Source organism: Kogia breviceps, chromosome 18, assembly GCF_026419965.1.
Source record: "Kogia breviceps isolate mKogBre1 chromosome 18, mKogBre1 haplotype 1, whole genome shotgun sequence".
Classification (NCBI taxonomy): domain Eukaryota; kingdom Metazoa; phylum Chordata; class Mammalia; order Artiodactyla; family Physeteridae; genus Kogia; species Kogia breviceps.
The window spans coordinates 56,057,697-56,073,269 of NC_081327.1; the positions used below are offsets into that span (position 1 = coordinate 56,057,697).

Sequence of the window (15,573 nt, forward strand, 5' to 3'; positions counted from 1 at the left end):
CGACGCCGACGCAGCGTGGAACTCACAGAAGAGGAGGCCGAGCTCCGAGGGTACAAGGCCTCTGCCCAACGTCACACCGTGAGCGCCAGGGCCCGGGCTGACTGACTCGAAAAACCAGCACTCCCAACCGCTACGCCACATCTCGCCACAGGTGGACAAGACCCAAGGGACCGGGTCTCGTGCTCCTTAAGCCCCCCGTGAATGTTTCCCGGAAGGTGCTCAGTGATCCCCCGGTGTCCCTCCGTCTGACGCCTGCAGCCTGGGCTCTCACGTGTCCAGCCTTCTCACTGCCCGGCCTGCGGTGATTGATGCGTTTTTGTTTGACTCCTTGAGATTGCGCGAATTCATGCAGCGCGGTTCCTGTGGGTCAGGCACTCCTCTGGCATTCCACAAATACCAGCCCCTTTAATCTTCATGGTAACCCTGTGCTGTAGGGGCAGGGCTGCTCCCATTTTACAGGTGAGGAAACTGAGGCCACACAAAGCCAGGATTTGGACCTCTGCAGTCTGGCTTCAGCTAAAGATCTGTCCTCTGCTGTGTCCAGCGACAAAGGGACCTGCTCTGGTCTAGAAGGCCACCCTGAGGCGGTGAGGCCTCTGCCTGGAATACTGGAGCATCTTTCCCTCCAGTTCAGAGTGTCCACCTCGGCACTGGGCTCTGGAGCCATCCACTGGCCCTGCCCCTGCTCAACAGGGATTACCTCTGGCAGCCTGCAGTTCCTCCTCCGTTCTGTTACCTGCTCACGACAGCCTCTCCTCTGTACCTTGCCGGCCGTCACTGTGGCTGGGGTGTACGTCTCTTCCCCCGTGGTGATGGCTTTGGTTAGTGGCATGTGGGCAGGAGTGGCAGCACGTGAGTTCTGAACCAAGACCTGGAGAGCCACAGTGGATTCCTCTTCACCCTCTAGCACTCCCGCCACCATCACGGGAAAGGCAAGCCCGCGTAGCCGCTGGTCTTAGACTAGGCAGCGCGTGGAGCGGATCTAAACCCGGCCCACAGCGGAGCCGCCGGCTCACAGATCCGAGAGAGAGAAACACGTATATGCTACTGGAAGCCTCTGCGATCTCGGGGTCGTTTGTTACACAGCATTAAGTGCCGAGTGTGTCATTTGATAACAAGGGTGGAGACGATGTGTGAGCAGCTCTTAGCGTGGTGTCTGGCTCGGGGCAGCCCCTGTGGACGTGAATCATTACAACAGCTGCTTTAGATGCAGTTTCCACACAGCCCCTCCTCTTTCTCCCTCCCTTAGTAGCCAAGGCTCTGCAGCCTGCCCACCCCCTCCACCCAAAGGAACGAGGTGCTCCCACACCACTGAGGGCCAGGCTTGGGGAAAATGGGAAAAAGCCCTTGCCTCAGTGAATGGGGTTTTTCAACCTTATCTCGAATCCTCTTGGTGTGGCTGGTGGGTTTGTGCCTGACGGTGTTTTCTGAAAGGGTCTTTGTGGTATGAGCGTGGATGAAAAATGAGAACCAGGAAGGAAACAGGCTTGACTTTGTTAAGAAGTGTTCTGGGTTTCAAAGGAAACTTGAAGGTGAGTCCAGGGCATGGGCCTGGCTGTGGGTTTACAGCAGGCCCAGGACTCAGTGCCAGGCACGGAGGGAACCTGCCGTCCCGAAGGCGTCCTGGACGCCGTCCCGAGCCTGCTGGTAACGCACCTGCTTTCTCTCGTTGACGTCTCACACAAACACACAACTTGAGCTATTTTACTGGACCGGGAGAGCAGCCCACGATCCAATCCTTTTCTTATCACCTACAGAAGGTAGTAGAGAGGATCTGCTGTCAGGAGCTCGTTTCTCTCGGAGCTGTGTGACCCTGGGCACCGTAACTTTAGCTCTCTGAGCCTCGGATTCTGCGTCTGTGATGCGTGGACACTGTGATGCAGACCGCATACGGTTGCGGTGAGGACACAGCAAGAGCGAGCGTGTCCGAGCTTCCAGCCCCTCAACTGTGGCGTGACGCCGGCTATTAGGACTGCGGTCCTCACCTTTCTGTCTCAGTGGATGCCAAGCTCCCCCACTTGTCTCTCAGCTCTGACTCACAGTGGCCGCTGCTAAACTGAAATGCCCTCTGTTTATTGACATTTCTCATCTGCAGTTAACATGTAATGAGTGCCCTGGATGGACGAACGAAGAAGAACCTTTTCCTTCCAAGGAAAGTGGGAACTTACTCTGTGGTCCTGGGCAGCACAGTTAAGACGAATGGAATGAATGAGGCAAAGGAAGCTCCAGCTGGATATCGAGAAGTCCTGTGCGTAACGGCTATTAGAGGAAATGGTGACAGGGCCGTGCGGTGAACCAGGCGGAACCAGGCTGGGAAAATACCGGCAATCTGTAATTTCACGGCAGGACAGTGGGAGACGTCGTGGTCGCGCCCAGGCCGAGGGGCGAGCAGGGAAGCAGGACGCAGCCAGCGGGGTGGCAGTGACTTGTTACGCTCACGCAGGTGTTGCTCGGGGGCCGTTGCTAACCGCTACGGGTCATTGCACCTAAGCCGGGCTGTCATTCGGGTCGTGGCTGAATCTCAGAATCGAGTGCCGTGATAGGCGAGAATCTGGAATCAGGCACTGTGGAGGGACGCATTCATTGAAAGGAGGGGCTTAATAATACTCTGTAACAACTAAATAATAAACAGTAATCTATCATAAGTAAATAGTGAGCAATAAGCTATAAATAATACGTCATAATCTATGACAGTGGAAGGTACCCCACCTTCTTCACCTTTCACAGCCACTAAGAATTCATTTTCCAGAACATTCCCCTCTCCACCCCCAGTTCTCTTTTCCGAGACCAAATCAGACACAAAGCTCTCGCGGTGCTGAAATCACGCCTCCGTCCAAGCCTCGCACGTGGACCGGCTTCCTTCTTTTACTTGTTTTTATTCCTCATTAATCATTACTTGAATGTTCTGGAGGTTTTGCATTCCGGAATCTTCTCTGGCCTTCTCGTTTTTTGTAATTTTCCCAATGAGATGAGACATTTGGGGTCTGTTTGGGGAGTAGTGAGGGGTGAGTAAAAAAGAAAAAAAAACCCCAAACGGGAAAAACTGTCTTCCCTTTGACATCCACAGACTCTCAGTCCATAAATGGCTTCTTTATTCCATTCCTGTTTTGGAGCCCATCACAGAAAATCCCTGACACTGCCTTCTGCTGACCTGCAGGGTTTCTCTGTGCCTCAGGAGTCACTGTTTTAGGGCAGGAACGCGGGGAGATGGGGGTGACCCAGCTGACACAGCAGCTTCAATGCGGCCCCGGCGTGTCCCCGCCCCGCGGAGACGGTGCTGGACGGAAAGTCGGCGGACGCGCTCACTGCGGCCAAGTGGGGGTCGCGCTCCGGGAGCAAGTGCTCTGCTGACAAAGGGAAACTGAGTCGAGGAATGTTAATTGCTTCTGGTACCGGCCCGTTTAGCCATGGATTAACCCTTATCAGCAAGTGGCTCCTTAAGTCTAATTCTGTCCCAGAAGGGAGGCTTGGCCTGTGCCGAGCTGAAGTCGGCCCTCATTTCCCAGGATTACCTGGTCAGTGGGGTCCCACGCTAATCCCCACCTCATTTTAGTTAATTTCAACCTCCTGCACAAACCCCTTCCCCGAAGCGACCAATAAGAGACAAAAAAAAAAAAAAAAAAGAAAGAAAAAGAAAAGCCCAGCTTTGCTTCCTCCTCCTGTCCTTGCCCAGATTTTCGGAGATAAGAATGAGCCTGGAAAGGCCACCAGCAGAGTCTAGAGCCCCAGAGAAGTGGACAGACTTTCCCCTGGGGAAAGGCCGACGTCCTCTTTCTTCCAGGCTGTGCAGAGGTGCCATCTGTGCCCGTCGCTGGGCAGGGGCATGCGTTTGGACCTTGCAATCCCCTCGGTTAGCTGCTCTCTGAGCCTCGCTGGTTGGGGACGACCAGGGCCCCTCCGTGGGGCCGACGTGGGGCTTACAGCCTCTCCCGGGTCCCGCGTGGGGCAGCGTGCTCGGTCACGATTACTCCTCATGGTGGAGAGCTGGTCCAGGACTTTTTCAGGGGTCCCACTAGAGACTGCATCTTTTTTCTCTCCTTTCTTTCCCCAACTAGCATGCGGAGCAGATTCTACAGGACTAACCAGGACAGGCCAGTGAGTCTGCACCCTCCTTGCTAGGGATCAGCTCAGGGCCGGGGGGCGATGACACCGAGTCTACCCACGGTGGGAATTAACGGGGGGGGGGGGCGCAGTGCTGCAGCTGTGTGAGCTCACAGAGGACTTGCAGCGAGGTGCCTGGGGAATCGATTACGCCCCCCAGGTCGACTCCTAGTGGCTGAGCTGGGGACTTCAGCCAGAACTGGGGGGCCCGCAGGGAGAGCAGAGGCACCCCCATGGGGGAGAGGCTGCACTTTCCTCCCACTGGGTTTTTATTACTACGTCGCTCTCTATTTGAATTTCCTCCTGTATGCGAGGGAACAAGACAAAAATTCAAAACACCTGGTAGTTCAAAACTTACTCATTAAAAAAAAATCCTGCTAATAAAGAAGATAGCAGAAAAGATGAAGTCCAGATGAACCAGAGCTGCCGGTTCAAGTGACAAATTCGCATCCCTTTCTTCTCTGTGAGTGGGGAAAGGGGAAGGTACCAGCGGTTTGAAGTCGTTTAATGCAGATTTCCATCATTGTTTTCCTAAGTGGAATCGTTGTTATCGTTGTAATAACATTTACCCAGCGTGCCTGAGCTGGGGGCCCTGCATGTGGCGACCACATTGTCTCACAGAAGCCTGGAGCTTCCCGGCCCTGACAAGGGGGGTGCTTCACGGGGCGTGGGGAGGGCGCTGGCGGGCAGGACGCGTCGGCCTCCCATTCGGTTTGGTGGTGTTTCTCAGAGTCTTGTAGACTGTTTGCAGCAGAATCCTAAACACCTGTCACACCGAGTGGAAGGGGACTCTGCATTTGTTTAAACAAATGCTGCACATTACTCTTAAGCACGTGAAAGTCTGAGTTTCGCCATCTATAGAAACAGACAGATGCTAACGCCTCCCTCACAGAATTACTGTCGGGGGGTTCAAGGAAGATGATCCGGGCAAACAACAGGACAAGGGCACTGATTACTATTAAAATTCGGCAATTATTATTATTGTGGTTGTTACTGTTATTGTTATTATTGACAAGCAAACCCAGGCCCAGAGAGGGAAAGCAACTGGCCCAGGGTCACACGGTGACGAGGGGGCCAGCACCCACTGTGAACCCCACTTTGGGGCTCCCCCCAGCTCCACACTCCCTAGCTCCCTGTTATCACTTCCTTATCGTGTGGACCACCTCCGGGGCTGAGGTGAGGGGTGCTGAGTGCTGAGCCCGTTCCCTCGTCTGGGTTTCCTACAGGCCCTCCCCCAGAAGGCATTTCCTCCGCTCCCGACGGGAAGAGAACATTTCAGGGTTCTCCCTGTTAGAGGCGCGATGGCTCTCTGGATGTTTAAGTTCCCATCAGCCAGAACTCCGAATGGGGCTGACGTGAACCATCTCAAGGCAGGAGGTTCCACCAGAATGACCTTGTGGCCATTTTCTTAGGGAAAACAGGCCAATCAAGCTTGATTCTTCTGGTTCCCACACACTCCAGTGGGATGGGGACGCCAGTTTGGCTGCACGATTTTGTCCGCATTCAGAGTTTTTTCTCGCTCATTCCGTAACCCCACCAGGATTCCGAGCCGATGCGTGTTGGGCTGTAGCTGGAAGCCCAAGCTCAGGGCTATAATCGTGGCCTTCAGGCCTGTCTCAGTGACCCAGGCAATTTGGGGGTCAGCTGAACAGAAGCGGGCTGCAAGTTCACAAGAAGGCCAACTGTGTGAACAAAATGCTTATGAGATTCCCGGGTTCACATCTCGCCTTGAGATGGCCTCACAAGTGCCCCCGGCGGGCAGCAGCAGGCCAGGCGGTATAGCTGTCGACGGGGAGAAATGCTGAAAGGCCGGCCAGCCAGCGCGTGGGGCCTGCACGAAGCACTTACGGGTCGTCGGTAGACTGCAGGATCGAGTGGCTCAGAGACGTAACACGTCGTGTTCTCTTCCAGTAGTGGGCGGAAAGATCTGGTAAGATGAGAAGCAGCTTGAATCCGTTCCATGGAAGATTCCAGGAGGGGTTAGCGTTCTCTAATTCCGCTGCCGATCCTGCCCTATAGCTTTTGTCAGGCACTGGGGGCTGAAGCATACCACCTTCCTCATTCATGGGCTTTCCATCCAGGATAAACTAGGAAATAATGGGAAATTTGAAAGAGATCCCTCAGCATGTGTCTCCACACCAAAGAGGCTGTGTTGTTTCCCTGTCTGGAACCACTGAGTAACTTGAGGTCAATGCATCCACCCATCAGATGAAGCGTTTGGAGGCTAACATCTGGTCTTTGGTCAACTGCACCCAAGGGCATGTCCAGGAAAGGCTAGTTAGAGTGGACTCTCTCTGGTTGCCTCTGTTTGATTCTGGGTCAGTTACTGCCTCCGGGGTCCCGGTCCGTTTGGTCCTGACATCTCAAGAGCGCGAGCTCTGGAGCCAGGCTGCTCCTTCCATCCCTGCTGTGTGTCCCTGGAAAGTCAGTGAAGGTCTCTGAGCTCCAGAGGTTTACATTCTTCACATGCAAAGCGGGGATATGAACAGTACCACGTCACGTGGCTGTGCAGATGAAACGCCGGGGGTGGGAGGGAGAGTGATGAATGAAAAGTGCTTCACCCCGTGCGGGGCACAGAGTAAAGCCCTCTTTAAGGATATGTTGCTATTCTTGGTGTTATCATCCTTATTCAGAGAGTACCCACTAGTAAGCACAGCTGTGAGCCCAGCTTCTGTTTTGTAGGATAGAAAGAGCCAGAGGCGGGAGAAGGCACAACCAGCAAGAGAAATTCGTGGGAAAATGTCCCAAGTCTTTCTGAGCTCCTTTGCTCCATCCGTGAGTGGGATGGAGAGGATGCACCTATTCGAGTTGGGCTGCTGAGCTCTTGAGAGGGAAGGGGTCAAGGGCAGGACTTTACCTTCAGGAAATATGTTCTTTAGGCAAACCTCTGGGACCTTTCCCTTCCTGGGCTGGTGTCTCCTTCTGACCTCAGAGGTGAGTTTGGCCAATCCGTTGGGCTATTCGTGTCTGTCTTGTTTGAGATCCCCAGAAGCTGCCCCAGGACAAGGATTCTAATGTGAGTTGTTTAGCTGGGTGGTGATCCTAGGGAACGCCAGCAGGGGAGTGGCCAGGTCTGGAGAAGTGACCCGGAGTCAACTGGGGAGGGGTTGGGGGTGTCATTATGAAGCAAGTTAATCTGGGAAATGATGTAGAGCACAGGCCTCAGAATTATCGCACCCAAGGAGAGGGAGCTGGGGTATTTACACGCCACCCCTCATTAGTCACTGACTGGGGGCTACTCCTGTGTGGGGGGAGGGCGGTTAATTCCCTGGAACTCTGTCCCGCCGCGCATGTGTGGAGGCAGAACAGGCTCTGGGGACCTCGGCCAGCCCTCCACCAATGAGATGGGGGTGCTGGGAGCTGGAAGAGGTTAGGCGGTGCCCCGATGGTGTCTGCTACAGATCACTCAAGAAAATCATCCGCCTTCCTTTAGCCTACCTTGACTTCTTCCTCTGGTTTTATTTCTTTCGTATTTATTTCCCAGTGTTGAAATGCTGCTGCCCTGCAACTATATTTTCAACTTATTTTACTGGGTATATCTTGTGCCCTGTGTAGCTGATAAGTTCTCTTGAGGGCGGGAACACGGTTTCCAAATGCTCAGATAACAGGACACACATTCCAAACACAGACGTATTCATGGGTTTCCTCTGTCCCTTGGGGCCACCGCAGAATATTCTAAAATTGCCAATGCTGCCTTTCTCTTCCCAAAGGAAAGTCTTCAGCGAATGAGCAGCTAGGTCTATAGCATAACAATGGAATGAGGGCCTGGGGGGAGAGGAAAGTGGCTCAGGGCTCAGAGTGGAGTTTGGGAAGGACTTTCACTGTAAACAGCTCTGATGCAGCGTCTGGGCACACAGGGAAAGGAATACAAGGAGGGTCTTTCTAGGCATGCTGTTAGGGATGGTAGGTCCAAGTCCCTTTGTGATTTTAAAGAAAAGTAAGTAAAGTATTGGAGTTATTCTGAAATTACTTTTGATTGGTATAGTGTGTATTTGGATTGCAATGGATTTTTTTTTTTTTTTTTTTTTTTTTGCGGTACGCGGGCCTCTCACTGCTGTGTCCTCTCCCGTTGTGGAGCACAGGCTCCGGACGCGCAGGCTCAGCGGCCACGGCTCACGGGCCCAGCCGCTCCGCGGCACGTGGGATCTTCCCGGACCGGGGCATGAACCCGCGTCCCTTGCACCGGCAGGCGGACTCCCAACCACTGCGCCACCAGGGAAGCCCTGCAATGGATTTTTGAGACTGAACTACGTAGATTCTGGGCTTAGATAAGGACTCAAGTGTATATTCCAGAGGACAAAAATGCACATGCCATAGGTAACCAGTAAATGCTTGTTGAATGAATCAGTGGATATTTATGAACGTTTAGACCTGGAATATGCCTTAGAGACTCTAGTCTAGGTGTGTGAAACTCAAACGCCTCTGTAAAATTTCCAGATAAGATGAAAGATGCCCAGTGAAATTTGAATTTCAGACTAAAAAAGAGTACTTGTTAAAGTATAAATACGTCCTAAATACGACATGGGACAAACTTACACTAAATTTGCTACATCTGGCAGCCCAGGTTTAGGAAATGTGCCGGTGGTGGAAATTAAATCAAGCGCGACAATCCGTCAGAGGGTCGGGAGCGCCGGGGAGTGGGCAAGTTTCAGGATTGGTGGGCACAAGTCCCAAGTGCATTACTTTAAAAAAAAAATCACCTTCTGGGCAAAACACAATGCATCTTTTAAGCTAATGTTCTTATTGTAAGTAATGAGCCTGAAATGCAGAGGAGAGAAGCAGGGAGCCTGCAGACCCGAGGCAGTCAAGGCAGAGATGAGGCTGGACCCAGGTCCCTCCCCCACGGGCCGCTGTCCCCCCCGCTCCGCATCACAGGGCAGGCTGTGCGCGTGTCTTCATGAATGGCTTTTGCTGCGCACCCGCCTTCAGAGGGCAGGTGATGGGTTAGTAGTCAGGGTAAGAGCAGTTCCGTGGATCACAAGGTGTAGCCAGTGCACATTCTCCCCGAAGACTCTGAGTGGACCCCCCTTGGGCGTCTGTTGCATCCAGCGGACACTATGGCTTTTCTCCCAGTGCAGCCAGCTGCTATTATTTTTCTTCACTTTTGCCATTTGAGGTGCTCTTGAGGAAGCTATAACAGTTGGGATATTAGGTAACATATTCCATATCTTGGGCAAGTTATCCTGCCTTTCGAGTCTCATCTCCCTCATCGGAAAAATGGGAGAGCTGGGAGGATGTCAGGTCTCTCTGCTCTCTGAGGGGGGCCAGGCCCCCACTCTGCCTGGGAGTGTCCTGGTTTGTGCCCGTTGTCCAGTGCAGTCACCAAATGCGCCCCCTTTGTGCCCTCCAGGGCATCCTAGTTTGCATGAAAAATGGTACCCTCCTTCCGGGCAGTGGTGTGCCGGGGTCACCCAGCATGGGCTCTCCAGGCCTGGTGACTCTGTGTTCCCAGTGAGGCCCCATGGGTAGCTTGAAGTCAGCCACGGACAGTGCAGTTACACCACGGCCATGAGCAAGCACTGCTTCCGCCCACAGAACTGGCCGTTAGCACTAGTCAGCACGCCACGGACTCTGCTCTCATGGTCGACAAGCACGTTACATACATGCCTGGACAAACTGCCAGGTGGTCAGGGAGTGAGCATTTGACTACAGAATCCATTTTATTTTTATTTTTATTTTTATTTTTTGGCTGCGTTGTGTCTTCACTGCTGCGCGCGGGCTTTCTCTAGTTGAGGTGAGCGGGGGCTGCTCTTTGTTGCGGTGCGTGGGCTTCTCATTGCGGTGGCTTCTCTTGCTGCGGAGCACGGGCTCTAGGCGCACGGGCTTCAGCAGTTGTGGCACGTGGGCTCAGTAGTTGTGGCTCCCGGGCTTTAGAGCGCAGGCTCAGTAGCTGTGGCGCATGGGCTTAGCTGCTCCGCGGAGTGTGGGATCCTCCCGGACCGGGGCTCGAACCCGTGTCCCCTGCATCGGCAGGCGGATTCTTAACCACTGCGCCACCAGGGAAGCCCCCAGAATCCATTTTTAAAAAGGTATTTTGGTCCATCCATGTTGTTGCAAATGGCAAGATTTCATCATTCTTAGGGCTGAGTAATAGTCCATTGTACATGTGTACCACATCTTCTTTATCCTTTCTCTGTCGATGGGCACTTAGGTTGTTTCTGTGTCTCATGTATCGTGCATAATGCTGGGAGGGCAAAACGGGTGGTGGGGGTCAACAGTATGGGATGGAAGGAAACTAGACTTCTGGCGGCCAGCACGCTGAGTGTGGACAGAAGTGCACATGGAATACCGCACACATGAAACTTATGTAATGTTATAAACCAAGAAACATTTTAAATAATGAAACAGCTACTTTGGTGACAGTTGAGTTGACGTAATCAGTGTTCGAGTTCTTCTGTAACTGACCCATGAAAATGTCCACTTAAGCCAATGTCTGTCCTGATCTTCAGTGGTTATAACTCTGTGAAAGCGAAGTTCCCTGGCTTTGAGTGAGTTTTCCTGTTTCCTGCGTCAGTTTGGTTGGATGGACCCAGTTACTGTGGGACACAGTGTCTCAGCAAAGCTGAACGTCCCAGATGCTCTCAAGGAAAGAGCAGCCTGCGGTTGGCTATTCCGGGTCCCGGGTCGCCCCCCGGTTGGGTGACCATTTCACCTGATGCTCTTCTGAAAAAGCGCATTTAAAATGCAGCCCTTGCCACGTGTGGAGAGGCTGCAGGGGAGGCTAGCTTCGCCCCTGGGCTTCCTTCCCCGTGTCTAGGACGACAGACTAGGAACTTTTCCCTTGAGATGGGGAGTCTCTTCCCCACCTCACCCTTGGGAAGGGGTGCAGATATCTCCCCGCCCTCCAAGAAGGCATGCCTGAAGTATGCTGTGTGTGCCCTGAGCACAGCTACTCACAGAGCCACTCCTCCGACCTCTGACCTCCTTACGTCATCAGCAAGGAGCCCAAGACCCAGGGGTCGTGGACGCTAGAGGCGACACAGAGGGTGAGCGCCGAGGGTTCAACTCCCAAGAAGGGTGAGATTCAAGCAGCCTAGAACATCAGAATGGTGAAGGCCCTTAGGGGTGATAAAGTCACCCCAACTCATTTTACAGATGGGGAAACCCAGGCTGAGAGTGGGCGGGGCCTCCAGGGAGGCGTCTGGACCTGGCTCCCCAGGAGACCCGGCGCCGATGAGACACAGACACTTAGAGCACCGCACCTCTCGGGTCCCGGTGTGCTCATCTACAAAATGGGGAGGTTAAGTGTCTCCAGCTGAGGGGGGTTGAGACTGAAATGAGATAGAGGCTGCAAGGCGCACACAGAATGAGACGGTTACACAGCATGGGACTGGACCCACGCAGTTGGGTGATCAGAAGTTTGCTGTTATTGTTAGTTGTTGTTGGGGGGTTTTTTTGTTTTGTTTTTTTTGCAGTGGCTGTAATTCACCGCTTCTCAAAATCTGTGATCCCCCTTCCTTCCTTCCTGCGAGGAACCTGAACCTCCTAGTCTTGTGACTTGTTCAGGGCCCAGGTAGTTTGGAAAAATCACATACTTCCCCTGCTTTGACGCTGTTATGGATTCAAGAATGGGGCCACAACATAAACCCATCCAATCAGAGCAAATCTCGGGACTTGGGTTGGGTGAGGTGGGGAGGACACCGTGTCTCCTCTCCTGTAGGTGAAGAAGGAAGCATGGAATCTGGCGCAGTTGGCAGCCACCTGACCACCTCGAGGGAAGTCATTCTGTAGGTGAAGCTGCCCTAGAGAAAAAAGAAGCACAAGTCCGGTGGCACTGTCAACTGCTGGAACAAACTGAGCCTGAAGCTCGCCTGATCTCTGGGTTCTCCAGTTATATGGGTCCATAAATTCAAACTAATGCTTAAACTAGTTTGGATATGTGCTACTTGCACCCTAATCCACTGAAATGCTTTTCTGTGGTGAGTCAGTGCCAGAGCCTTCCAGCTACATGAGATAGCGCACAGTGAGATAGTGATAGTGAAAAGCACCTCCTACAGCACTTAACGCATAAAGGCGCTCCATTGAAAATTCTTAGCTCTCCCTTCCTTCCATCCCTATTGTATTCAACGCAATTTCAACGACAGCGTCAAAAGTTAGATTTCCAGACTGCTCACAGAAAAAAAGACTCTTTGGCCTGGACTGTTTGAGGCTTTTTCAAGGAATTGCATGCCTTGGCAAATCTTAAGACGATGCCTTGATTCCTCCCTTGAGACAGAGTATGTGACACACAGACCCGCTTGGAATGCGGTGAAGCGCTAGAACACTAGCTACAGGGTTGAATTTAAATCTGGGAACTGGTTACGTTCGGTTAAGATTTTAAGAGCTGCTTTCCCGCCATTCCGCTGGCTGCTTGGGACTCAGAAGCAAAGACAGGGAGTCCAGCTGAACGCCACTCCTTAGGCCAGCGGGCAGCTCTCCCCTCCAAAGCGCACCTCAGGGACCCAGGCCTCTCCCGCACCGCAGCTCTCACCTCCTGCAGCAGGGGTTCGTGACCTGCACCCTTGGACCACGGGGAACCCAGGAGGTCCACAAACCAGGATGGGAAAAACATTTTACCACTATTTGTACTAACCTCTCGCTGAATCACAGATTTTGCTTCCGATATGAATGCGGGCAGCAAATGATGGCAGCATAGCAGCACCAAGGAAACTTCTCCCCTGTAGAAATCAGATATTTTCATATCACATTTCCGTTGTTGTGGATACCTCGAAACTTTGTCTATCCTCACTCGAAATTACAGTTGACGTCTTTTTTTTTTTTTTTTTGAGGTACACAGGCCTCTCACCGTTGTGGCCTCTCCCGTTACGGGGCACAGGCTCCGGACGCGCAGGCTCAGCGGCCACGGCTCACGGGCCCAGCCACTCTGCGGCATGTGGGATCCTCCCGGACCGGGGCACGAACCCGCGTCCCCTGCATCGGCAGGCGGACTCTCAACCACTGCACCACCAGGGAAGCCCACAGTTGACGTCTTGGTATTGAATGTGTTTGTCAAGAGATGCATACATTACTATATCACAGATGTTTACGGTTATTGCCACGCTCTTCTGTGACCCTAATATGCTGGTTGTTATTGCTGTTATTATGTAATCATTCTGTCCCCACATGTCAAATGTCCCTGTCATTCTCCCCAGGGAGACTGTAAACTCCTTGACGAAGAGGGCCGTGTCTGGCCCATTTTTATTTCCTGCGTTGAGAACAGGGTTGAGAATCCAGCAGGAACCTAGCAAATATTGGGCCAAGCGAGTGACGAGGACATACAGCCGCTTTATGACACTGTGTCATCAGCAAGGTGAGAGGCCTCCTCGAGGGACATGCTGGGACGCGCACTTCAACCTGGACCACAGCCAAAGCCCTGCTTCCAAGTGAGGTCGGCCTGCTCCGTCACACCCGTTGAAAATCAGTCCCACAGAGGCTGGGACTGACGTGTAGACACTAATACGTGTTAAATGGATAACTAATAAGAACCTGCTGTATAAAAACAAAAATAAAATTCAAAGATTCAAAAAACAAAGAGAAAGGAAATCAGTCCGCCCCCCACATACACGTGCACACGTGTACACGCACGCACGTACGCACACATGTACACACAGCAGCCAGAAGCTGCCCCCGGCCTCCAAGGAGAATATTTATGACTTTTAATAAATTGGGACCACGGCTCATTAGGCTCCTCGCCCGCGCCCCCGAGGCCCCTGCAGGGCTGTGACGGTTGACTTTTCATATCTGAGCACGGCGAGGCCGCTCATGCCACACCGATGAGCTCACAGGGGACCCGGCTCTGTCCCCGCCGCCCAGAGAGCGCTCCTCTTTCAAACCAGATTAAAAGAAAACACGAGCGTGGCCCGTCCCCAGCGCGAGGAGCCCAGAACCGTGTGCTTCACCGAACGAGGAATGCGGCCCGTTAATTGCTACTTGTCGTCAATTAATTGCTATTTGAAATATGGCCCCAGCTGTACGGGGCAGGAGTGACAGCCGCGTGCCTACGAGCTGCCGAGAGGCCTCCCGGGGGCGGGCACGGAGGCCCACGGAGGTCTGAGGCATTTTTGTCGGGAGAGGAAAGATCCCGCAGCACGTTTCCTGAACTCATGAGTGACAATGACAAGTGAGGGGCTTGGGCCATCGGGGGCCCAGGCCAACGTAGCCCATGCACTGTAGAGGTGGGTCTTGGAGTAGCTGAACATTCCTGGCCTCTGACGCCAAGGGCGGGCTTGACGGGGGGCAGCAAACCCCTTCCCTGCGGGGGGTTAAGGGACCTCGTGGTCCAGAGACATTCACGGGCCAGCGGCTCACGCAGGGGAGGAAGGAGCGGGGCGGCAGGGGGCTGGGGGCGTGACTTCACTCCCGTGGCTCTCCACCCCGACCCCGATCACCAGCCCAGGGGCCTGGGCAGAGACTTAGGTTAGTCAGTGAACTCAGGCCCAGCTGGTCCCAAAGCTTGGCCGTGGGGCGGAGTGGCCAGCAGTGCAGTTATTGCAACTGTTAAGACAAGAGCGTCCCTCTTTGGGGGGATTTTTGAGTGAAGGATAACAGACACAGGGTTAAGGGCACAAAGCTTATTAAGTCTGATACACTTTGCGAAGCAGACGTGCCTGCATAACCACGACCCAGCTTGAGAGCCAGACGCCCACCAGCCCTAAAGGCTGTCCTGTGTCCCCACCCAGGTCGTTCCCCCCACAGAGGAGCCCCCTGTTCTGGTCGCTCTCGCAGGAGAGGTTCTGGCTGTCCCTGAGCCTTTGGCCGGGCGGCGACCGCTCCTCTTACTTAGCGTTAGGGCTGTGACGCTCCAGACTCATCTTGTATTTTCCCAGCACAGCCTTCGAATCAGATCTTCAAGGAGCTTTGAACCAGGTTCCTTTTCAACCTTCTCTAAAGTTATACTGATTATTTACACGTGGAGAGTATTGTATAGGGTGTTCTGATTTCCACAGGGTAAAAATGAAATGTTTTGTGTCATCAGTGGTCGAATGTGTGTTTTAGGCTCTATCTTTATGATGTAATCAAGCATCTGTTTTCCTGGAAACTCTCTTTCACAACTATGATGCTTATGTGTAAAGCAGGTAAGGGTTGCCACATGGTGGGGGCACCGTGTGGTCGAGGCTCTATAACACTGGAGTCAGCAAGCGGCTGGTGGGGACGTGGGCGGTGGCAGCTGAGTGCACAGACATTTCAGGCTTCCCCGTGACCGGCGGGATGTGTGTTGACCTGGTCCCTACCCCAGTGTTTGGCCATTACTGCATCAGAGAGCAATGCAATCACCCAGGGTGACTGCGCTGGCACACGGGACTCTCAAATATAAACCCGTAGGAATTCTACCCACTAAACGTTCCTCATACCATCCTCGACGTGGGTGACACACTGAGTGGATAATTACACAATGTAGTGGTGATGATTTAGGCCCGTAACGCTACTCTAAACACAAGTAAAAACATAGCTGGTGTTGAAAATGGTGCTGAGAATTCACGGCACGGCGGGGCC

General features: G+C 53.2%; 1 protein-coding gene across 1 annotated transcript in view; it reads right to left on the reverse strand.

Moving 5' to 3' along the window:
• The window catches only part of C18H16orf95 (chromosome 18 C16orf95 homolog), a 453,505-nt gene that overhangs the window by 38,265 nt on the left and 399,667 nt on the right, over positions 1-15,573 (reverse strand). Inside the window, exon 1 of the transcript XR_010837980.1 lies at positions 12,674-12,746. The gene's annotated coding sequence lies outside the window, so the exon portion shown is untranslated. Of the gene's footprint in view, positions 1-12,673 lie in introns of the transcript that reaches the window.